Source organism: Microchirus variegatus, assembly GCF_963457635.1.
Source record: "Microchirus variegatus genome assembly, chromosome: 2".
NCBI classification, from domain to species: domain Eukaryota; kingdom Metazoa; phylum Chordata; class Actinopteri; order Pleuronectiformes; family Soleidae; genus Microchirus; species Microchirus variegatus.
This window is the reverse complement of record NC_139803.1, coordinates 31,703,091-31,728,688: the sequence shown is the minus strand read 5'-3', so window position 1 is coordinate 31,728,688 and position 25,598 is coordinate 31,703,091. Positions and strand designations below refer to the sequence as shown.

General features: G+C 41.1%; 1 protein-coding gene across 1 annotated transcript in view; it reads right to left on the bottom strand.

Annotated features, from left to right (window-relative positions):
- slc4a11 (solute carrier family 4 member 11) overlaps nucleotides 1-25,598 on the bottom strand; it is a gene marked incomplete at its 5' end in the record, with an annotated part of 84,131 nt that overhangs the window by 58,325 nt on the left and 208 nt on the right. The window lies entirely within an intron of this gene.

Genomic DNA, 25,598 nt, shown 5'->3' with positions numbered 1-25,598 from the left:
AAATGTAAAGAGGTAGTGTTGTTCAGATATTATTTATACTGCTTATCAATACAATTCTTGTATTGATACAACTCAATCATGTTGTGCAAAATATTAAAGGTGAATTATGTAATAAACCTAAAGCAACTGGCCATAAAATCCTCCTAATATGTCACAGAGACTCAGGAATAATGTTCATATAAAAAAACTGAACTCACCAACAACAACAGTACAGCCAAAATATTAGCATACAAAAAAAATTATTTTGCAGACTGCAAATCATGTTTATGTTTTGAAATCATGTTTTGGCATGTGGCGCCACCTACCGCAATCTACCAATCATTGCAGTCAGTAGAGTCTCAGCTGCCGAACAACCACGGGTTGCCAGTTACGTGTGAGCTACAATGGCGGAGAAAAACGAAACCTAAAAGACCTCTGTATTTTGAATTTGAGTGTAGTAACTGTTTTGTGCCACATTCTTACATATGGCGCCTTTAAGAAAAGAGTATATATATTTAAGTACCGCGATAGAAACAAAAAGAGTGAAAATATTAAAAGTTTCTTGATTAAAAAGTGATGGGCATCATTAGGATTTTATCAATACTGATACCAATACTGTTTATCAATGAGACTGTGACTGACACTACTCTAGATAATTTAGACCAAACTTCTGTCTAAATGATAAAGTAACAATAAACGTAAAAATAAATATTGATTGCTTATCAATACTTAGGCACTCATTAATGAGGAATTAGTCATATAGCGTTCATATTTGACAGCCATTCATTCATTCAGCACAATGAAAAACAGAAAATGGTTGTAGCGTTGTAGATTAATTCAAACGAAGGTTAGTTAAAACAGCAGAAATTCTATTTAGTTCAATTAACAACTGGTCATATTTTCAGTGTATATTTGCATGACCTTGTTCCTCGACTCGTCACCTTCAAATGTTATTCATCCAAATCTGTCCATGTCGCCACCTCCCCGTCCCCATACACACTAAATTCCAGGCATTAATTTAGACTACCTTTTTGAGTCTAAACAAAACATGACCTAGAAAATGTAGTCTAAACAACACAAACACTGTGAAAACAACGGTCTGAACCACGAACAGTCGACGTTAAACCAGAGGGGGAAAACAGCACATCCTCACCATTCAGAACATACAACCACTGATCAATGTCTGCTCAGCCAACACAAATTTCACTCACAAAACGTTTGTTGTTTTAGAGTCTGAAAAACACCTTGAATGACCTTGAATGTTGCCAACCAAATCTAATCTGTTTTAGTTTCAGTCTTAACTCCTCCAAAAGACATTTTGTTAACAGTTTTCAACAACGAAGGTTTGGTGAGTGAATCTTTTTCTCCTAATTGGGGGAAGAACTGTCAAATAAGCTAAAAAAAACAAAAAACTGAGTAGTTCAACCAGAGGGCACAAAAGAGAGATGAAACGTGTTATCAGTAAGATATCATGCTCATTAGGTTGAAATAATGTTAACAGGCAGTGATTATAAGCAACGCGCACTCTTTTCTTTATCGGAAAAAAGGGCTTCACTATTCATAAGCTGTACTTTTGGAGCTTTGCCTCCACGCAGGTAATCGCTTCGCAATGGTGGGGGTAGAGCGATACAGTTTTCCCCAAAATGGTGGGTATCTCTCGTTTTTGGAATTAAATTTAATATGGTGAAAATTCCCCCCCCCTCCCCCCGCTGGAGAATGCACACAGGCAGCAGGGAGAGAATATGGAGAACAACAATTCAGAGTGTTTGTCACACGGCCTTGTGGATGCGTGCAGCATTCGGATGGCACAGAGAGACGAGGCAGATATGGAGCGATACTTTGAAGGTTATTGAGACATTGTGCTGCTGAAGGGAGGGAGGGAGGGAGGGAAGGAAGGAAGAAAGGAGGGGCTGTCATGCTCCCAGACTTCACCCAGGCTTTTCTTAAGCATTAATCCGACATGTTTGCATATTCATCCTATAACCAAAGATCGACGACATGTCTTGCGGGTGTTTCCCTGACTCGACTGCTAACATCACAGAGACGGGGACACGCGGCAGGATGATGGGGAGGGGGAAATGTCACAAGGACACACAGAAATCTGTACAAGCACAGACACAAAGCCTTTCTGTTAAATGTCAGAATTAAAATCCACGTCTCGAATTTTAACTAAGCGTCCTCTGACGCTACTGTAGAGATGAAACAACCTCTCGATTCCTGAGAAAAACCCTAGAATTCTACTTCACTCAAGAGTTAAGGATGTCCTTTACGCAACTTCTCCCGTCGTCATCTGCCAAGTCTGCGTAAATGTCTTCATGTCTGAGGTGGACAACCTTAACATTTTGCGACAACGTGGTCCATACGCAAGTTGTTGGCCTGCTTTTGGTCAAAAGAGACAACGAAGATGACAGTTACCATGGACACATGGTTGAGGTTAAGGTATAAAGTAGTATTTGTGTCTCAGATTAAGGGACCGTCTTAATCTGGGTGAATCATCTTCAGTATTTTATCATATAGGCATTTTGTCCACACACAAACAGAGCTTCAGGAGCACTGAAATGCTATTTTTTTTTTTTTTTTCAGAAAACAGGTCCCAGAGTGGGAAAATCTCCAAACACCACCCCTGACTCAGTTTAAAATGGGAGGGCAAATTGGAAGAGTCCATGCCGTCCACTTTTATTGATTTACAGCATGCTCTGCATCTGGAACAAAGTCAGTATTTATTGAAATCTTGGAAATTTAAATTTCCCAGACACCACGTCGTCATTCGCTCTCTCTTGCTTAACTTTACTCGCTCATTGTTCTGCACGGAATCCCACGTCAACGGCGGAGAGAAACAACACTTTTCTTTTCAAATTCACAAACTTTAGAGTTTCAGACGAGTACGAGTTTAGGATTATTTTAGATTTGACATATCTGCACTGAAAGAGCTCCGTCATGAGTATCAGAACTATCCCAGTTCCTCCTGGACTCTTAAATAACTTGATTTGCACATAACGTCTCATGGTCTGTTTAATCTGTCAAGACAGTGACTTAAGTTATGTGTTTGGAAACGTCACAAGCAAACAAACCCAGGCCAACTCCTCCCTGTGGAATATAAAACATTTCTACATGAAAACTTCTTTAACGTAGCGGGGAACGGAGATAGTTTCATCAGGTTACTTTGTCGCTCATTAAAATGCTACCAGGAGCACAAAGACTGGAAATAAAGTCAGGAAAGCAACCTACGCTCTTGTTCAGCGTCCTTAAAAAGCTCATTACTGAACATTTTCAGTGTTATTTGTTTAGCCCTGTTCAAAAAGCCACACAGTAAAATAAAGGCGGGGGTTAAGGATTATTACGATTATTTCTGTAATCTATTAATCTTTGGATTATTTTCTCCGTTAATCTGTTGTTTGGTCTATAAGATGGCAGAAAAATGTGTTCTGTGTTTCCCAAACCTGGAAATGACGACTTTCCCAAATGTCTTGTTTTGTCCACGAACCAAAATCCCTCAGTGAAGCAGCTGGGAAATTAAAAAGCTTCTTTTAATTTGATTGCATTTTTTCATCGTCTTTTAATAATTAAAGTGAAACAAACCTCTTCATTCGACAACAGGCCATTTTAAGGGTGTTTCCGGTGAATCACGACCATATACCTTCCATAGATCAGTTCCCATGTTTACACACAAAACACCGCGGGGACGTTTCTGCGACGTCCTCGGAGTGTGGCGTCAAACACACACACAGACACCTTCCTACACAACGTCCTACACAACTCACAGATAAATGACGTCCCCTGTTATGAAACCTGTTTACTTCCACAAAACCTACTGTGTTTTTCTGTCACGGCACAAACACTGAAGTAGACCATGACCATATTGTGGTGTCGTCCTTGCTTTATTAGAATAATAATAATAAAAAAAAGGACCTTCCTCAAACTGTTGCCATAAAGTTAGAAGCATAGCAATGTCCAAAAGAGTTAAGATTGTCCTTCACTGGAGATAAAGGGGCCGAGATTCAAACACCAGGTGTGGCTACAAACTTTCGTCCATATAGTGTATACATACTGTGTATGTGTACATATATATATATATATATATTTATATATATATATTTTGTAGGAATACATAATATAATATATAAGACTTTTTCTCAATATACAGTACATAGACAATTTTTTCCACGCCCCAACTGCAGAGGGCCTCTGTTGTGAAATTAAAGTGAAATTAATACTTATGTTGCAGCAGATGTAGAGAAACAGATGTAAATAAATAAACACAAAACAGGGTTATAGCTGTAGGGGACGCAACTAAGAGTATAAGTTAGGTAGGTAGCAGCCTAATCAACCTACTGTTTTAGTAAATTTTTCATATCGTGGGATATTGACGTGTTTGCAAAACAATCACGGCCAATAGCAATATGTTTGGTCCATAAAACGTCAAAAAAATGGTGTTTATCCTTTTCTGTCCATAAACCAACGTTTTTCAGGTTTAAATGATTTCTTTGTCACATGGAGCATAAAATAATAATACAAGAAAATGGATTCTAACAGATGAATTAAAGCAGGTTTAAAACTGTATCTATCTATCTATCTATCTATCTATCTATCTATCTATCTATCTATCTATCTATCTATCTATCTATCTATCTATCTATCTATCTATCTATCTATCTATCTATCTATCTATCTATCTATCTATCTATCTATCTATCTATCTATCATCATTATTATTATTAATAATAAATGATGTCCAAAGGAGCCAAATCTCCGTCCTCTGAAGTGGATCTCTCTGTGATTGCTGCATCATGGTTTGCCACACAGATTTAAAGAGATTTCATCTTCCCCTCTGTTACAGCTTTACAGTATCAATACCAATTCTGTCGGAATCTCACTTTGCAGTCAAACACAAGTTTCAATTTAGGACCAAATAAAAGGCTTTGTTCTCAATTCAAGAAGCCCCAAAAACGAGTGATTTTTTTAGTTTGTTTGCTTTTGTTTTTCCGGACACATTATTTGTCTTGTTGACGAGAGACTCTGCGGCGTGCCTGTGGCTCGCTGTGGCAGATCATTGTCAGGCGGAGCTGATTACGGGGGCTTTTACATACTTCATGCTCCGATGGTCTTTCACAGACAGGTTCATTAGCAGTCATGAAGGTTATTGTGCAGCCAAACACAAGCAGATTCACTTAAACTGCACCGGTCGAGACAAACTGACAAGCGAACGAGTCAATGAAAGCGCTGCAGAGGTAACAGAGACACCTCTGGAACACACACACATTACACTGCACGCATGACAGCGTGAATTCATTCCCTTACATGTTGACAAACTCTTTTTTCAATTTCAAAACAGCAACGTCGAACTGAAATGAAACATAATGCTAATAGCTGTGTTGCAAACACATCATCACTGGAGAGATTCAGGTTATATAATATAAATATGAAAGCTCTGCTCTGCTCTGCTCGGCCTTGAAAACACCCCAGAGTAAACCAATTATAAAACTGTAGTGCATTACTTTTAATTATAAACAACACCATTGTCCAATGAGTTCACACAATCCCGATGAAAATCTACTCCACACGACTCAACAGCAGCATGGAGATCACGTGTCTCCCCGAGGGAATTCCAGAACTGCACACAGGAAGTGATACATTGGAGGCATTGACCGAAAAACACAAAGGCGCAACCAGTGAAAATATTACATCAGTGCTTCTTTTTTCCACCCGCCCCTGCTCTGCTGCTGTATACACACACAACGCTCCCTCGGTCAGGCCTGATAGTTCTGCTTGACAGAAGTCTATCAATACAGGTTTTTCTATGGCCGAGTTTTAGAAACAGGACAGCTGGACCATATATTTAGTAAAATCCGGTAAATTTTAACTTATAATACTACAAAAAAAAAGTACTTTCTCTAATACTGCATTTTATGTCTGCGCTGCACTGCAATTATTTCACTATTTTCAATGACAAAATAACGTGAAAACTATGCATTACATACAAAAACTGATTCACAACTTATCTCGAGGCACTTTAGACCTCACAGTTATTATCACAGAGAAAGCCAACAGGAACACAGTGTGCAAGCGTTTGCCAAGAGAACCAGACGCAGCAGAGTGTGTACGAATAATATCTGCCTCTGGGTAGGAGAGAGGAGAGAAGGGAGGAGGAGGGGGAGGGAAGGGAAGGAAATGCACGGGGGTTAGTTCACAAAACACAACTGAAAAGAAAAATAAAGTTTTAGTGACTTCACTGAGTTTCTAGCCAAACTAGTAAAATAATGTCCCAAATATGGAGCCACTAATTAGAAACATGTTTTATGTTTACAAAGACCAAACAGAGGCTCAGTCTGTGCTGTAAACAGCTACAGTGAAAGCCGTGGTGGTCCCATTTTTAAAGAACCGTGAATGTGCAACAGTTTTTTTTTTTCTTTTTTAAACTGTGCTATTTAAAGAAGTCGGGGTGGAGCGGACACTGTTATTAACTCTAATAAGACCATGTTTGAATTGACTGCTCACTACAGTATAGTATTAACTAAAAATAACACAATGAAATGAATGCAAACAAGACACAGCGATCACCTCCTGCAGAAAAGAGGAAGCTGTCTTCTCAGAAGCAGGAAGTCAGGGTCTGGCATCGCACATCACACGTAACCGTCGCCTTGACTGATCTGCTGCGCGATTGTCGGCGCTTTCATGAGGGAAACGTCTGTCAGTGAGTCGAGTTTACGTTCCACAAACACACACACGAGCAAGGCAGCTTGATGTGGTGTCAGTGCATACGTATGCCACATGACAATCTCTTCTTTTTCTCCCCCCCCAATAAACGACGAAAGATATGAAAAATACGGGAAAAAAACAGCTGCTTGTTGTTGCCGCGGCGCCATTGATTGTGGTTTTTTGCATCAGTTTGAGGACGAGTGACATGGCGAGGAACAGCTGTATGACAGCAGAGAGAACATTACCCGAGATGCTCCTGCCATTTCTGTCTCTTGTAAAACAACAACAACAACAACAACAGAAAACATTGTGTGGGCTACGAAAGACCAGTCGACCCTTCCTCCTGCACTGAATTCACCTTTTATGATCCCCGTGTTCTCAAAAGAGAAGAGAAAATGTGTGTCTGCATATAGAAAACCTTTCTGCTGGGTGGAGAACTGTGTGAATGTGCCCACTTTTAAGATGAATTCTCCCCTCTGTCTCTCTCTCACAATGTCACAGTGCCATTACAGCTCAACACTGCAGGAAACTCCGCCTCTGCCTACCTGACATGACACACTTATGCGGGAGGGAGAAAAACTGTTTACGAGCAGCCTGTTGCAGTAAACACAACCCGAGTGAGAATTCTCCGCGAGGAGAGAAATGATCATAAACACGGGCCATATTTCAGGCTGTCAGTGGACCATAATATGCACAGGTTAGGGTTTGTCACGGTCTGAAGGCTTTGTGTTAGGGTGCCAGTTAAGTCAGGGCCTAACAATGCTACCATGGGATGTGAGAAGTGTTCATTTAAATATGTGTACGAGTAACAGTGAAAGAACATGTGACTTAAATGAACCAATCACGAGCAAACCTCCAGACACATTAATACCACGTTAACGCAACCGGTCACTGCAGCGCAATAAATACATATACAGTCAAAAAATGTCATTAAAAACGGTACAAACATGAATGCAAACCACCTGACGGATGCTCTACAGTCAGTAGACACAGTAAACAACGCAGTTAGCAAACTGCAAAGGCTGCAATTTAGTCTTGAACGAATGAATGAATGAATGAATGACTCTTCTGTGCCAATTTGTTTTTATATAAGTGATTATTAAGTTATGTTAAGTCACATTTAGTGATATTTTGACCATGTCTCCTGTGTTGTATCTATAATACTTAAACTTAAAAATAAAAATCACAAACCTCAACATGTCGCAATTGGATATTTTTGTGATCAGGAACAGAAACAAACACTGACTTTTTCATCAAGGAGCTGATGTCAGATGTGAAACTTGCTACAGGTACATCAGGCAAACTTCCTGAAAATGGGTGTAAGTGAAAACAAAAAAGAACGCAGTGTTATTTTCAATTTTGGTGACCACAGAAACAAACGCAACCCTGGTGCAGTCAGTGTGGCACAACCTGAATGTGTTGGTGAAGTACAGTGTCAGGCTTTCATATCAGCTATCACCTCTAATCCCCTTAAGAGTTCAATTTACCGACTTAAGAGACACATTAATCCCTTAATTTCATAAACAAAACAGACGTGTGTGTGTTTTGGTAACAGTATAACTGTGTATAATTGTAGCCTGCCTGTTTAAGTGTTTACTGACTCCCAGAAGTGACTTTTTGACAATAGGAAAGTGAGTGAGGTTGAGAATATTTGATAGACGTAATCATAGCCTGTCGTTAAAATAAAAAGCTTTAACAACACGCCATGTTTTCACTTCCCCCCCCCCAAATCAGCTGAGCGCTAGTATATTAACATTATTCAAAAGAGTTTAAAGAGTGAGCATGAGGCCAGAGAAAACCTGCTCCACTGATGACTGACAGCAAACCTGTGGCGTCACTTTGGTGCCACATTGTTGAGTATGCACAAGTGCGTGCTGTACGTGTTTTCTTTGTTTTTCACCCCAGCTCTGACAGCTTACTGGAAATAACCTTGCATAATAGTCCGGTTCCAGCCAATCACTGACTCCCTGTGTATATTGATCGCAATAAAAGCAGAATCTGTTGTCGGTGGATTCCCATCTCCGGTAAAATGTACTTCCCTTAGTCTGTCGACAAGTATTTCAGCCTCCTGGCGCACAGCATCTTCATTGTTTATGAAAAAAGCCACTGAAGAGAGGAGTTAGCCCAACATATCGCCTTAAGGGTCTTGAGGGGGATCAATAAAGGACTATATCAAAGTATGGTACTGTGTCCATTCCCACTCTCGCCACTCTTATTTCTCACCCTTTCCCTCACAACACCCATGAACCTTCTCTGTGGTCTTTTTCCTGCCCAGCAGCTCCACCTTTGTCCAATATATTCACGATCCTTCCCTCTGCAAGTGATCGTACCATCTCAACCTTCTCATCCTGGTCACTCAATCTCAGCATCTTCACCTCCGTCTCCTGCCTTTAAGACAGTGCAAACGTCTCCAAGCTTTCCATCATAGCAGGTCTTACTGTCGTCTTTTCCCCAGGTATTTCGCTAGCTCCAATAATAAATGACAAGAACAATAGCTTTCGTTGTTAAAGCACCTTTCAGGAAACCCAAGCTCGCTGTACCAGGAACAGAGAGAACAAAAAAAGACAACAATCAGGTGGCAAAAAAACTGTGTCGCTTCAACGTCAATTTAAACCTTGCTTCTACTTCCTCGTCTCTCTCCAGTGCAAACCTCCGTTTCTCCCGTCTTCCCTTCCACCTGTCTTCTAACTCTCACTACAGACGACAATATCATCTGCAAACCACATCGTCCATGGAGACTCCTGCCTGAGGGCCGCATTTCTTTAACCACCTAAGAAGGGTCCTTACACGTCCTACGTGCCTTTGTAGCAAACTTTATGTGCAAGAATCACCCATTACTCTAACCCAGTACAGACTTTGACATTAACTGCATGAAAAAAAAGTGTTTTGATGTGGATTTAATAACTCCAAGTCAACAGGAAATCAACTTCTAGGACCCCTCTGAGTATGTGTAAAGCAGTCAGGTTGAAACTGATCCAACCTGCCTCTCCATGCAGGTACAGGCTAAACACATCCCAGACGCCCCAGGAGGGACCAACCGTGGAATTTACAGGAGAAGTGAGGCTAAGAGTCTGAAGTGAAGAGGGCAGGAGATTAAAAGGTGCCCCTGCTGCGTTTGTAGGGGAATCTACGAAAGACTGGGCCGGCACCGAGGAGGAGGCTGGGCATTTTGTTGGCTAATTGTGCCCACAGGCTGTCCTGGCAAGCGTCCACTGTGGAGCTGTGGTCACTGAGAGATCCTGAGCGGAAAAGGGAATTCCTCCTGCTCCGTTTGCTCGTATACCCGGATTATTTGTCTCCGTTTTATTCCCAAGAACTTCAGTCGGCAGAGCTAATTTCACACACATTGTAAAAGGGCACTTTTACTGTATATGTTCGCATTGGAATTTCCCAATAGCCACGAGGGGCAAACTGGAGTTTAAACCAACACACATGTCCATGCAAGTTTGTTTGTTTTCTCAGGGCTGAAGCAAGGAAATTTACATTCATTAACATTTCATTAACTCGAGTTGATAGAACATGAACTGGTTATTTGTCAGGTTAAATTTAAATAAATATGATATCATACATGTTAGCAATGTTCCGGATTCTTTTCCTTACATCCATATACAACAGTGAGGTCGTCTTCACGCCTAATAGTCTGCTAGACTCGGTTCAATTGGAGTCAGCCGGTCCGAGTTTGCTTTAGTGAAATCAACCAAGCATTTTAAATAACGCTTTATCAAGCAGGACAACTTCTGTTTCTGCCACATAAGAGCGAAACATGGATACGACTCAGCCATTTCTCCTGGCTATCGCTCTACATGCGCGTATGTTTTGGTTGTGTTTACCCACAATGCCCTGCGTTGTAGACCACATCCTGCATTTGGTTCCCTTGAAGCGAACCGAGACGTAAGTTTTTAGCGTGGATCGGAGTTCGCTTCTTTGGTTCTGTCGCGCATTCACACCTCCACAAACGAACCGGACTTTCCGAGAAAAAGCACTAGGGTTATCGGAACCTTCTTGCTGTGAGGCAACACTGTTCCACCATGTAATTGTGCGTATCCTCTACCGAGTCACCTTGACAGGGAAATATTTGGCGCACATGCACATTATCTGATTTGATTTCCACATGAATGAGGCTTGAAACCAAGCTGAGGATATTTGATTCCAACACATATCTCTCATATCTGATCTGTGCCACATGTGAGAGGGTGAAAAAAAACATATCAGCATTGATCCACTTGCACCGTACAGTGAATGTTCAAACAGTCTTATCCTTTCCATCACCAGCTGAAGGAAAATCCACAACATGGCAGCCCGGGATTCACCGGGAGAATCTGGTGATGAAGAGGCCGCTGAGTTATAATCTGGATAAGCATCCTAAAATGGATGATGGGGCCGAGCCGACGCTCAGGTGGGGGAGCCACCCTATCGTTCAGCGAGGGGGGGGGGGGGGTTTATCCACTGAGCCGTCACAGGCAACCACATCAGTGAGTGGTTTCAGGCCAAATCTGGCTGGGATGATGTAATGTGTGGAGTAACAAGTCTCGGCTTGATGCCTGAACTCGTCGTAAACTCACAGAGTCACACTCCGTTCCATTACAATCATCAGATTCACACGTCTTCTCCCCCCCCCCACACACACACACACAAACACACACACCCCACATGTGACTTGCTTTTTTCTTAAAGAAAAACACCATTCTGAGAATAAAATGATAGTTGACTTTTTCCTCAAATCTCAAAATCAGATTTCTGACTTTAATCTAAAAAATTCAGGCCTTTTTCCCTCAGATTTCTTACTTTAATCTCAGAATTCAAAAAAAAATTTCCTCAGATTTCTGACTTTAATCTCAAAATGTTGACTTTTTTTTCCTCTGATTTTTGACTTCGATCTCAAAATTCGGATTTGTGTCCCCTCAGATTTCTGGCTTTAATTTCAAAATTCTGTCTTTTTCTTTTAACTTCTTTTAATCCTAATCCTCTTCCTGACACGCGACCACACGCACGCACAAATTCTGACTGATATCAAAATTCAGGTTTTTTCCCCCCTCAGATTTCTGACTTTAATCTCAAAATTCTGGCTTTTTTTTCTCTCAGATTGTTTTACTTTTCTGATTTGTGTCCCCTCAGATTTCTGGCTCGAATTTCAAAATGATGTCTTTTTCTTTTAACTTTTTTAAAATCCTAATCCTCTGCCTGACACGCAAGCACACACACACCCACCCACCCACACACACACACACATTTAGATGTTGATTAATGCGGAAAAACCACAAACAACAATAACCTCAAGGTGAGAGTTGAGACATAAGCCTGCGATTTCAATTTCAGGACAGAGAAATCAATGAGCGCTCACCTTTCCAGCACTGACACATTTCAAGCAGGAGAAGTCGATACGACTAAGAACATTCTAGATTTCACACAATGGTGTTTAAAGCACACGGCAAAAACATGCAATTATTTAGTCAATTAATGCATAAGCCGACTGACACAAAATCAACTGATCTAATGACAAATGCATTCATATTTTCTGAGAATTATTATAAACAAAATGAGTGCTTACTGTGCTGCAGCTGAAGGCAAACGGCACTTTATTTGATGGATGCTTCCATCTGAATAACCTTGAAGTACAATGAGTCACAACTTATTCTCTCCTTTTGTGTTTTCCTTGAAAAACACAGACAAAAAAACTCAACGATATAATGAACAGTGAGTTTGCAGCGAGACGAGGGACAAAGACACTGTTGCCAAGGGGAAGTAGAAACTTTCAAACTTAAAATGTCAATATTTCAGGGTTTTTTTCCCCTTTACATTAGCACCAACATCCGGAATGTTTAATCCGCCGTGAGTTGTCTTGTATTTAAATCCAGAACATAAGAACCTAACTTTGAGAGGAGCTTCCTCTCAAAAACATAAGACACATCCTGATGTTATTTGACGAAGATGAAGACTAAGAGCTTCTGGCTCGGCTGCACACAGCTGTGTCCTCAGGCTGCTGTGTGTGTGTGTGTACAGTATAGGATTAGGACGTGTAAATAATAATTGTAGAAAGACAAAGCCAGAATTCTGAAATTTAGGTCCAAATTCGGACATTAAAGTCCAAATTCGGAGGTAGAAGTATGAATTCTGAGAAAAAAAGTCAAAATTCGGACATTAAATTCTGAGAAAGAAGTCAGAATTCCGATATTAAAGTCCTTATTCGATATGAATTATGAATTCTCAGAAAGATGTCATAATTCTGAGATTAAAGTCCAAATTCTGAGATTCAAGTATGAATTCAGAGATTCAAGTATGAATTCTGAGATTAAATTCCAGGAAAGTAGTCCAAATTCTGAGAATACAGAATAAAGTATGTATTCTGCTGGACCAACGAACTCCCACCAGTATAACATTACTAACAAATAATGATAAATAGCCATTGATTTGAAAATCAATAATCCCTATCTTTAGGGAGCATCTGTGCAGGGATTTGTGTGTGTGTGTGTGTGTGAGTCAACATCATGTGTCATTGCTTAGTTTACATGTTGACACACTGACACATGCAATCATTAAATAAACTGAATAAACAACAACCACAAAAAGTAGCAGGTGCACTTAAAGGAACAGTATGTAAAACTTGCACGTTGCACGTTGCAGGTAACAGGTAATTAAGTATTTTATCTTCGAATTCTGCCAAAATAAAACAATTTCAACAAAATTGTACACACTGGAAGTTTTACAGTTAATTTATTTTTTTAACATTAAATGTGATTATTTCCTTTTTTCTTTGCTCTTTGTCACAAATAAATCATTAAAGCTGTTTAAAAACACTAAAAGGCAGATTTCTGACGTTTCTTAGACCAAACTACTGCTCTCGACAGATGAATCGATGATATAAATACTGTACCCTACCACCTTACTAAGGTCCACTTCATTTGTTTCTTAAAATACTGTTCATACCTGTGTAAAAAGATGAAGCTGCAAATCAAGAGTTAGGACTCGACAACCCTGATCAAACCAGTTACAGCCAGACTGCAAACAGATTCCACTTTTCGCAGGAATGCAACACCTGATATGCTACGACAATACACCGTGACTGACAGCTGGCTTTGTTACAAAGACGAGACAGTGAGCGCAGAGCAGAGCAGAACGCTCCCCTCACCGGTCTCATTCCCTGTGAATCATTCTCTCATTTTAATTTGTGCAAGAATAATTTCAACTGTGAGTTGCTGTTGTTATTTTGTTTGTTAAATTTCCTCCTGCGTGAATGTCAGAGCTGTGTTTCCGGTGTGAAAAGCTCCGCAGTAATCCTCAGATTGATAGTTAGAGTGAGTCAGTTCACAGATGAATCGGGGGCCCCGACTGCTGCCTGACCAGACAAGGCATCGTGACTGAGGTTAGCAGAGCAACACGCACCAATTTACACCCCCGCCACCTCCACTACGGCATTTCATTATTCCGTCCCCTTTTGTCTTTTTTTTTTTTGCTCTTATCTGTCCTCTCTCTATCTGTTATTTTGTGTGATTGAACATCCCCACATCTTTTCTTGTACACTCTCCTCTTTTTCTTGGTTGCTGCTGCTGCTTTTCTTTACACTGTTATTCTCAAACACCTCACTCAGAAAAACAAAAAAAAACAAAAACTGAGTTTAAAATGTTTTTGGAGCAGAGAGGATATCTCCAGATTGATGGTCACTTTTAAGCAAAAGTTCAGAAATCAGAGTTCAAACTGTACAGCCTTGGAGCGCAACAGATGTAATTACCACGGAATCCAGCAGGGGGCAGATCCACTTTGAATGGCCTCTTTGTGCGTCACAAAAGTGCTTCGTATTGTTGTTTTTGCTGTAAAAGCTTAAGTGGACAATCGTGATCTGAAAAGCAGAATGTGGAAATGTTTCATGCTCTAAACGGATTGATACACCTGTTAGCTTAGCTCCACCCACATAAGGAGGGACTATATAGTAATGAAAAAACGATGCTTCTGATACCAAACCAAGTAGAGTCGAGTCGTGCTAACAACTGCATCATTAGAAGTGAACTCTACGGTATTAAATGTGGCCTAAAATGGAAAAATCCTTTAATTTCCAGCATTGTGAGGGAAAACCAGCGGGGGCACGGTTGCATCCCTCTGTGCGCAGCCTCCGCTAAATCCTATAATTTGTCCCTAAATACTTTCTGTGACTTCTGCAGACAAAATAGTCGAGGCTGAATTATCGAAAAAAACTAGGAAATGATCATTGCGTTTAGTCAATCTTGTTGTTTTGTTCCCAACCCCTGGAAAAAAAACCCAACAGAGCAGAACCACTGGCAATGCAGACAAATTCGGCACTGATTTTAGTGTGAAAGACGCTTAACGGTCACACGCAGATACAGGATTGGGCTCGGGTGCTGCAGCAAGGAAGCTCAGGCATGAGAGTGTGTGTGTTTACGCAACACACACACAAACACACACCAGTTAACCACTGGCTACAGAAATTGGTTTTCATAGAAGGGAGGAGGTAGAAGAAGAGGGGGGGGGGGAATAAAAGCCAGTGCTGGGGGATTCCTGCTAATTGCTTGCACATTCCCCCTCTTCCTCTGGCTCGATTGAAGCCAGGCCACCATTTCACTTTTAAGTCTCCACATACACGCGTAGCTGCAGCAATGCCCGCTGTCCCACATGTCACTTGTCACGGTGGTGTTCCCCCACCGAACTACAAAGACACCGCTTCCGCTGAATTGATGTGAGGCCGTGGAGAGAAACGCTAAGTACAAGGTCGACGCTAATGTTCCTGTGATGGGCTGATGCCGGGTTCCTCTTTCATATCCTGACTTTAAATTTAGAGTCAAGACAATTTATGATGTTAACGTGCATCACGATAAAAAGCACTCACAATAAGAACATTCTAAATATTCTTCTTGAGCTCTTCTACATACAGTCCTAGGGATTTTATTTTGAAGTGCAACAAGGGGGTCAGTGGCAGGACCACATGATTTATGAAGATTATAGTAACTATTAGAGCTGCAACTAACGATTGTCTTCATAATCGATTCATACTTGGAAAATGATTCAGCTTTAATGATTTTGTTGCAAAAAAAAAAAAAACAGAAAAATTCATATTAAGAAGCATATTAAGAATTAGATAACCTTTAGTTTTTGCTATTAGTCCATCTAAAAATCGAGATAGTCTTAGTCAGACTAACATACCTGGATAATGAAACTCATAGTCCGATTACTCCTGCATGTATTAAGATTAAGATTAAGAACCCTTTAAGTCCCGCAAGGGGAAATTCAATTCTGCAGTGAGTTAGTGAACACACACAGCACACAGTGAGGTGAAAAACATGCTAACCCAGCGCAGTGAGCTGCCATGCCAGTGAGCGGCGCTCGGAGAGCAGTGAGGGGGTTAAGTGCCTTGCTCAACAGCACTTCAGCTGCGGACTGGTCGGGGTTTGAACCGGCTACCTTCCGGTCTCGAGCTCGAAGCCCTAACCACTAGGCCACAGCTGCCCATATACACATACGTATATGCCTAGTCAGACTGCAGTCGCCGTTGAATCTCACCGTTCACTGTTGGTTTTCCCGTGACGTAAAGGTCAACAAGAAACTGATTCAAAACACACTAGCTCATATATAGCGCCACCTACAGAGGTGGAGTCCGATCGCCCGTCTTAGTCAGACTACGGTCTTAGCTCGATTAAACTGTGCATGTCAATATACTGATTGGAGAAATGTTATTTAATAAAAGTGAAGCAACTTTGTGTCCTTAAAATATGGCATTTTATCAGATGTAAGGGGGAAAAAAAACAAAAAACAAGAAAATCGACCAAACATATGAGCCAAAACCAATCAGCATCATATTATCAGCCATCAGCTGCACTGCACTGGTGTCAACAGCAGCCATGGAGGAAAAACAAATATCTGTTGACCTCTATTCCTAACCCTGCTACATTCTAAAACTTAATGGCTGCGTCTTTCATCCGAGCATGAACGGCTGTTTAGTATGCCGGAACCTGGTGAGAATCAAACCACTAACCTCAGCAGTGTCAGTGTCGTGGCCTGCCCTGTTCACTCGCTGTCTCTTTGCTTTACTTAATTGCATCCCATCCCACACTGACAGAATTTAAATTAAGGAACCTTGGCTGCAGACTATTCCTGAGATTACTGTTCTACAGTGCAGTCCGTCTAATCCTCCACCTGACACTGTGGATAGAGTGGTTGGTGGAGTCTGTCTATTTCATATCGAGACCTCGTTTCTTTGCTTTAACCTGCAGGTGAGCTCCTCTCACCCCTGCACGTCACTCGAGCTCTGACATGTCTCTGCAGTCACGACGCTTCACATTTTACTGCACAGTAACAGGGGCCACAGAATGATGCCGTTGTGACGCAGCAGCATATGGACGGGAGTCGATTACACGGTCACGACACGCGGCAAGGACACAAAGAAAGGACACGACACGCGGCGTGAAACGAAAGTGTGAGTGGGAGGGATGGACAGAGGCCACGCGTGACGGTCTACACCTGAGCAACGTCAGCTTTCAAAAGCTGTATGGATGTGTGAGGAAAATGTCTGCAGGACGACATGAGGCTGCTTGTTTCTGCAGTTCGCCATGTGTACAGTACATACATGACAGGACATGTGTGTGTGCGCTCAGACTCTTGAGAGTCTGCATTTTACATCATACAGATATGCCGCATTGGAGGGACGTTCGGAAGCAAAGGCGGAATCGAGGATTTTTAATGACGTCCACCAGATTTCCGCTTCTCTGAAATCACCGGCGTGTAAATATTTTCTTGTGAACGTCGTTGAAAAGAAAACCACCGTGTGTAAACGATGTTGATGAGATCTCCACACGCACGAACGAAGACGCAACTACGACAACTCTTCCGTCCTCATTTGCAGGGACATTTCCTCAAAATTCAACTCATGTTTAGATGTGTTTTCTATAACATCAGACATGCGACCTTATTCAGTGGTGGAAAACCCTGGAAGCCAGTACGGAAACTGAAAGTGAATCGACACAGGAACTGATTCGAATCGGAATCAAATCTCTTTAGGTAATCAGCTGTGATGCTCAGCCCTAATAGACACCACCGCACTCCACTCAGCACATTGATATTTCTTCTCAGGCAGCTTTACAATCAAGGTTGCTGGAATACATTGACATCCTCCGACATCTCGGGAATAATTACTATGTTGTAGAGGCGAGCAGCAGAGCACGCTGTCCACCACTCTGCTGCGTTCCGTGTGTTGGTTTTAAATTAAATTCGCTGCAAAGGAGGGGGAGAAAAAAAAAAAAGTTAACCACTGGCTGTTGTGAGGCGGCAATGCTGTGCAGAGAAATATGAAATAGGAAGTGAAACAAACACCTCGCCCTGTGTGCGGCGCAGCTTCCTGCGCTGTAACCTGTAGAGGAGGCTTTTAATCTGATAGACGGGTGTTCGTGTGCTGGTGGTAAACCATGGCATGACGATACAACGGCAAAGGAGAGCAGCATGTCATGACCAAACAACCGCTGTGTGTTTTATGTTCTCGAAACATGTTTTTGTGTGTGTCAAAGCTGCCGCATTCAAGGGAGAGTTGATGTTTTTTTGTGGTTGTAGGAGGTAGCTGAGACATTCTCAATAAAGACAGCGGACACAAAGAACACACACGGTAACACTTTAGATTAGGGAACATACATTCACGTAGCATACTAGCCCTTTATCCGTAAATATGAAACACGTAATACACGTGAGCTATTCTTTCTTTCTGCTTTCTGTATGGACTTTGGTGCAGGAGACAAAAGCTCAGACAGACTTCACTTTACACCCACAAAAGGTTGTCCAACAGTGAAATAATGCAGCAAACCTGTTCCTAAAACACCTTGGACTTAAAGTAGATGTAAGATTTTATTTGGTTAACAGCAAATGTCATGATGATAGTCTTCAGGCCCTGTTGTGAGCATGCTGTGCGAGAGATTGCGTCCGCGTGTCAGAGTGCATTCACTCTCGACCGCACACCCGCCTCGGCGAAATGATCCACCCGACTTTTAATCTGGAGACAATGGCAGCCGACAGAGTGCTTTATTAGCGGGTGAAAAGCATCTATTGTGCTTTGGATGAGATTAAGACGTGGCCTCTCCGTGAAGTCAAATGAAAGTGGATCAAATTGGCACTAAAGGGGACCCTGACGAAAACCCTGCTTCAGCACTCTGTCACATCATCGGCCACTAAAAAAAACAAAGCCCGGCTACAAAAAAATATATATAAAAAACCACCGTGGAGAAACAAATGCATTACATCCACTTTTGTGAATAAAAACGACCGTGAGACTTCCTGACTTCATAATTGTGGTTACAAATAACTGTACTGGTGTAACTGGATTCAGCCTCACTTGATTTATGATTGCTGGTTGTTTTTCTAGGCAGTAGCGCACTAGCATTTAAACCTCATTTTATATGACAGTCGAGGAAAATAGAGAAAAGGGCTGTGTTGCTTTCATCCACACATAACAATAGTTGCTTTTTATTCCTCCACATCTGGAGGGGATGAAGCAATAAGGAAGCGTGGAATTTAAAGGTTTTGCCGGAGTCACATGTTGAAAAAGCCGTGTTACAACGGCAAGGCTATTTTTTGCACACGGTGCTTGTAAAAGACAGGTTGTTTAATTAGCTTGTAAATTCTGCATCGGGGGGAAGTTCGTGGTGAATTCTTAGGAATTCCCAAAAACACTGCGTTGCTCTGCCCAATTAAGGTCAAATAAATGATAGAAAGAGCTTCATGCTGACAATCTGGAGTGAAATTAGTAATGATTAAATTTCACAGATTTTATGATTGACGTAGAGCTTACAAGTTATTGATTTTTGCTTCGTTCATATTTACGGATATCGGGATCCTCTCATTATAACGTATGTCGGACAAGATAAACATGTTTTTCTGCCGTCTTTATTTGGAGAACTATTTGCAGCCACAGTTGTTGTTTTTGTTGTTACGGTAATTGCACCTCATTGATGTCAGAGTGATTAAATCCTTTATCACTCACATTCTAAGTGAGTGGATCCAACAGCACAGACCACACACTGCTACACAAAAGAGGTTCACGGAAAACACAACTTTACCAAATACGACGACCCCCTTTCTTTATATGTTATTAAAAGGTTTTTCCATAAACATGGCATTGTTTCAAGATATGTCTTCATACACAGGAACAATTATTCTGTAGTACAGTAATACACAAAAAATGGAGAAGATTTGAGTGGGATTTTCCCTTTAATCCCTTATTTTACTATGCTGTTGTTGTTGTTGTTGTTGTTTTTTACCATAACTGGAAACAGGTGAAGCCTTTCACACTCGCAGCCAAAAAATAATCCTCAACAAAAATGTTCAAACATGAACAGAATAAGTGCTCTACTTTGTTGTAGGTTTCTAGTTTGTGATATCAGTCTCAGTACATGCTCTATTTTGTTATATTGGTCTCGAGTTTGTTATATCTTGTCAGTAAATGCTCTACTTTCTTATATCAGTCTCTAGTTTGTTATATCGGTCTCAGTACATGCTAGTTTGTTATATTGGTCTCTAGTTTGTTATATCGGTCTCAGTACATGCTAGTTTGTTATATTGGTCTCTAGTTTGTGATATCGGTCTCAGTACATGCTCTATTTTATTATATCGGTATCCAGTTTGTTATATCGGTCTCTAGTTTGTTATATCGGTCTCAGTACATGCTAGTTTGTTATATCGGTCTCAGTACATGCTAGTTTGTAATATCGGTCTCTAGTTTGTTATATCGGTCTCTGTACATGCTAGTTTGTTATATGGGTTTCTAGTTTGTGATATCGGTCTCAGTACATGCTCTATTTTATTATATCGGTATCCAGTTTGTTATATCGGTCTCTAATTTGTTATATCGGTCTCTAATTTGTTATATCGGTCTCAGTACATGCTAGTTTGTTATATCGGTCTCCAGTTTGTTATATCAGTCTCGGTTCATGCTCAAGTTTCGGTATCAAACATGAAAACGTGGTATTGTATTTTTCCACAAACGAAAATGATTCAGTTTTAATGATTTTTTTTGTTAAATGGAGCAAAGAAACCAGAAAATATTCAGCAGAAAAAAAAACAATTAATCAATTGTTAGAATAGTTGTCTATGATGATTAATTTAATAATTAATAAAGTAAAAAATAACAGATTATGGAAATAATCATTAGATGCAGCTCTACATATAATGATCATTGACTGTCCTGATTTCAGGACATCATTACCCACATATAATAAAAAATAACAGTCCGTTTTTGTTATCATATGTATTGCAATATAGTGTATTCATTGTGCGTGTGCATTAATTGCGTTTAAACGCTTCTTCTCGTTGATTTAAAGTGTCTTTGAGCGTTTGTTTAAAGTGCTTCTTCATTATTAATATTATTATCCAACTATGCAGATAAAAGAGGGTCCATGTTTGCTAATGTCTGCGTGGGAGAGGGGGGAGAGAGAGAGAGAGAACGAAACAAAGAAGACGCGGCAAGGCAGAGGAGATATAAAGACAAAAAAGTGTGTGTGTGTGTGTGTGTGTGTGTGTAATCTTCATTCTGTGTTCTTTGAACTGTGCATGATGAATGTCAGGCTTGACACATCTACATACTTGTGTGTATGTGGCGGGGGGGGGGGGGGGGGGGAGAAGTGCATATATAATTACTTGCACTGTGGATGTGTGGGGCAACACGGTGAGGTAGTGGCTAGCATCGTTGCCTCGCAGCAAGTAGGACACGGGCTTGATTATCTTCTCCTCGTGCAAAATACGAATCTACTTGCCTTCCGGTGTGAACACAGAGTGAGTGGATGTGGCCTGCGATGGAGTGGTGACCTGTCCAGGGTGTGACCTCTGCCTTTCAACTGAGATTGATCTCACGTGTGAGGATGAAGTGGTAGAAAATGAGTGTTTCTGTGGTCGCGTAAATGCTTATAGGTGAACCATGCACAGGCGTCGTGACTAGCATGTGTCTTGTGTGATATTTCAGTGTTGGTGCGTATTTTTGTGGGTGTTCTTGAATGTGTTACCTCTTTAGCCCTCGTGGAGACCATGTGGTTGGGGTTAGGGTTAGGGTTCTGGTCAAGGTTAGGGATAAGGCTCTGTCCAAATGAATGGAAGTCAATGCAGTGTCCTAAGAAAAATAGCTGCACAAACTTGTGTGTGTCCCTGTATAATTATTTGTATGTTTGTGTGTGTGTGTGTGTGTGTGTGTTCCTGTATAATTATTGGAATGTGTGTGTATGTGTGTTCATGTGTGTTTCTCCTCTGCCCAGATGGCTGTGCTCAGAGGCTGGAGCTTCTGAGATCGGTTGCCAGCGGTGAATACTGATCAGAGATCACTGTCACACACACACACACACACACACACACACACACACACACACACACACACACACACACACACACACACACACACACACACACACACACGCGTCATCCATCTTTCCCTCACACACACACACACACACACACACCTCCACTTCCACATGGTCGAACTACTAATTCACACACGGCCACAGTGTGTCGGCCGTGCCGCTGTTCCCTGGCTCGGCAGGTCACGGCTGCCGCGCTGATTACCAGGCTGTCTGTCTGTCACACCTGAAGACCGACACGCCGCCACCGCGCCGCCCGGGAGATTTCAGCTCTGTGTCATTGTGATGTTATTAAATCAGAAGTGTTTAACTAAGTGGCGGTTTTAACTGGAATTACGAGGATTTTGTTTTTGCAGAGCTGGATACAACTCAAGTCAACCGATCAATGACTCAAAAGAGAAAAAGCTTGAATACAGAACATTTCCTCATTTCAGATCCTAAAATATTAATATATACTGGGGTTTGTACTGTCCATTTTGTACTGTCATGTTTGTACAGTAGCCCAGAATGGACAACTCAAACACAGGCTCCAAGATCAAGAAGCTTTATTTTTCTCTTCAAGCTCTCTAAGTGAGGGAAAGAGCGTGAAATGGAGAGTTATACGGTTGTTTGCTATATGACACTTCACCCATAGATGTCACTAAATTCTACATCCTTGTCCAATTGCAAAAATTAATCATTATTAGTTGAAGGTGTGAACATTTGAGACTATGAAAAAGAAAAAATAATTTTCCTTTTTTTCATTTATTTAATTGTAATAGAGTAAAATTTGTGCTGTGAAACGCCCCTTATTAACTGCTTGTACAGTATGTAATTTCCAAGGCGATTTTCAAGGGCAAATCGGATGTAAAATACTGTAGCTGTATAAAGAGTGCTAGAATAATCTCTGCAAATGTAAGTGCACTAATCAAAGTCTTATTGTCAACCAGAAATGTCACACGTTATATCTTTAATGCATTCTGCCTAATTTACTAAATAGTAAATTAAGTAGGAGTGGAAAACCAGCAAGGAATGTTATGATTGCGTGGATTTGCCACCGTAATCCAATGTTGAGGGCGAGCAAAACAACAACCAGAGAGGTAAATGAACCAACAGCCCTGTAAGTAAGTTAGTATAGAAATAAATAACTAAAGTCTCTGCAGATTTATCCCATGAAGTAATTATATGTGGGGGGCTCTGTGGTAATTTACACGTCCATAAAATGAATCCCATCTCTGCGTGACCTCCTCACTCAGCTGATAATGACACAATCTGGAGAGAGATTACTCACGACACGCAGCGGCGACGTGGTTCTTGTGATGCGCACGCAGATGAAAGCGGGCTTCACGTGGACAAAAAGTGACAGACATGTTCCTGTCATGTAGCACCGTGTGCTGCTGCAGAGTGAGAAATATCATCTGCTGGTGAAGGGTTGAGGGTTGAGTCACTGCTGGTTATTAGTGGGAGAATGTTCTGCTAAAATTTTCATGTTAAGATTTGTTCCCTTCAAAATGTGATATTGAAGTCAAAAATGTTGAATGTACTGATTCATGAGATTTCAAAATGCAGTGCCAAATACTGATATTTTCTTTTAAAATATATATAACTTAAGAGCATAACTATTTCATGACTCCTCAAAGACTTAAGGTTAACTAGCTAACTAAGTTACCTCTGGTCCTGTGCATGAGAACTAGAGGGAGTAATGCAGGATTCACAGCGCGTTGTGCAAACACGCTGGGGAGCGGCTCACGAGATGCATTCAAAGACCCTGTCAAATCTGCAAAAGGACGACAACTTGTTGCTGCTGCCACCTTGTGGTAATATTAGGTCGTCACTGGAGAAGAAAGATGTGTTTCTGTGAGTGCAATCATTGATAAAACATATGTGTTTATATAATAATAATATTATTATTATTATTATTATTATAATATAATAAAATTATAAAAAATATTTTAAATGTGTCCCCCCCAAAAAATCTGCATCTTGCATCCGGAATCTGAATTCTGAATCACAATCAGCTTAAAGTAATAATTAGCAAATAACGAATGCTGAATTTTTTTTCTATTTTACCCAAATCCTTGAGCCTTACTGTTTTAAAAACAAAACAAAACAAAACAAAAAAAACAGGTGGGCCAATTATTAAACATGTTAGTTTCAAGTCACTATAACTTTATTTTTTGCTTACGATTAACAGTTTTATGCATTTAATACTTTGTTTATTCTTATTTTTTAAATTAAAAATACAGTTTATAATTGCATAAATTGGCAAGACAGATCATCAGTGTTAAAACAGTTATATGTTATCAGAAAAACAAAAAACATCGGTCGACCTCTAAACTCAATCTAATCCGTTTAGAAAGAGACTAAAGTAAATATGTTTTACGATCCGTTGCTGTACTGGAGCCAGGGTTAACTTCCAAGGCGCGCGCACACACACACAAAATAAGCTATGGAGTCAATATAATTAAAAGGATTAGATTGGATTACCCACCACTCACACCTCCACCTCCTCCAGTGTGTGCAACACACCTTTGTGTTCACACACAATAACAACTGCACCTCCCCTGCCACTGATCACATCCTCCTGAGACAACGAATGCAAATAAGGATGAGCCACGGCCATGTCCATTACACACTCGCAAACGTAGTTAGTGTGCGCGGCTCGTGACGCACGCACACACTCATTTCACCACGGCCCCAGAATGGATTGGACACAAAAAAAACACACACAAACACCTAGAAATGTGCACATTTTTTCATCTACACACACAATATTTCATTTTCTTGCAACATTCCATATAATGTCCTCATCTTGATCTGTTTTCTCGGACACAATTAAAGTGAGGAAGACGCGGCCGCATCACACCTCCGAATGTTGCTGTGGGCTCCTGGAGGACTTTGAGTGAAGGGGAGAAGTCGCTGCTCACCAACACTAATCTGTCTGTCTTTCTCTGTCTCACACACACACATATTAAAGAAAAAAAAAGGCTCACACACACGCTGATGACGCTCTTTTTTTCCCCCCTCCTAAATATCTCATGCACAGAAACCCATTCAGACACGTGACAGCTAAGTGCACATACGTGTGTGCATTCACAGTTGCGTGCAACACATGAGAAAGTGCGTTAAAGCGCCGTGGCGTTCTCCTGCATTCCAGCTGCCCCCCCCCCCCCCCCCCCCCACAGCACCACCCCTTCTCGACAGGTATAGTGGGGCTGCGTTCGACAGCCAGGCAATCCTTTCTCTCTCTCAACGCTCGGTCCATCAACCAGAGAATTACGACGCAGGAACCTCTCCTGTCGCATACCAGACATAAACAAGAAGAAGATGAAGAAAACAGGAGGGGAGGGGGGGATGGGGGGAGAAAAAAGAAGAAAAAGAAGAAGAAGAAAAAACATGGTAGAGGAGTTCTCACTGAGAAAAAAAAAAAGAAAAAACTGAATAAACAAAACAGGGTCTGTAATTTCTGCAAGGGCTCGTAGAACCCCACCTCCCCAGAGAACGGAAATAAAGACAGACTTTTCTGTCACAAACACATTCCTAAGTATGCAGAAAGAGAGGGAAAACACACACACACCAAATATGTACAGAAGACCACACCACAAACAGCCAAACAAT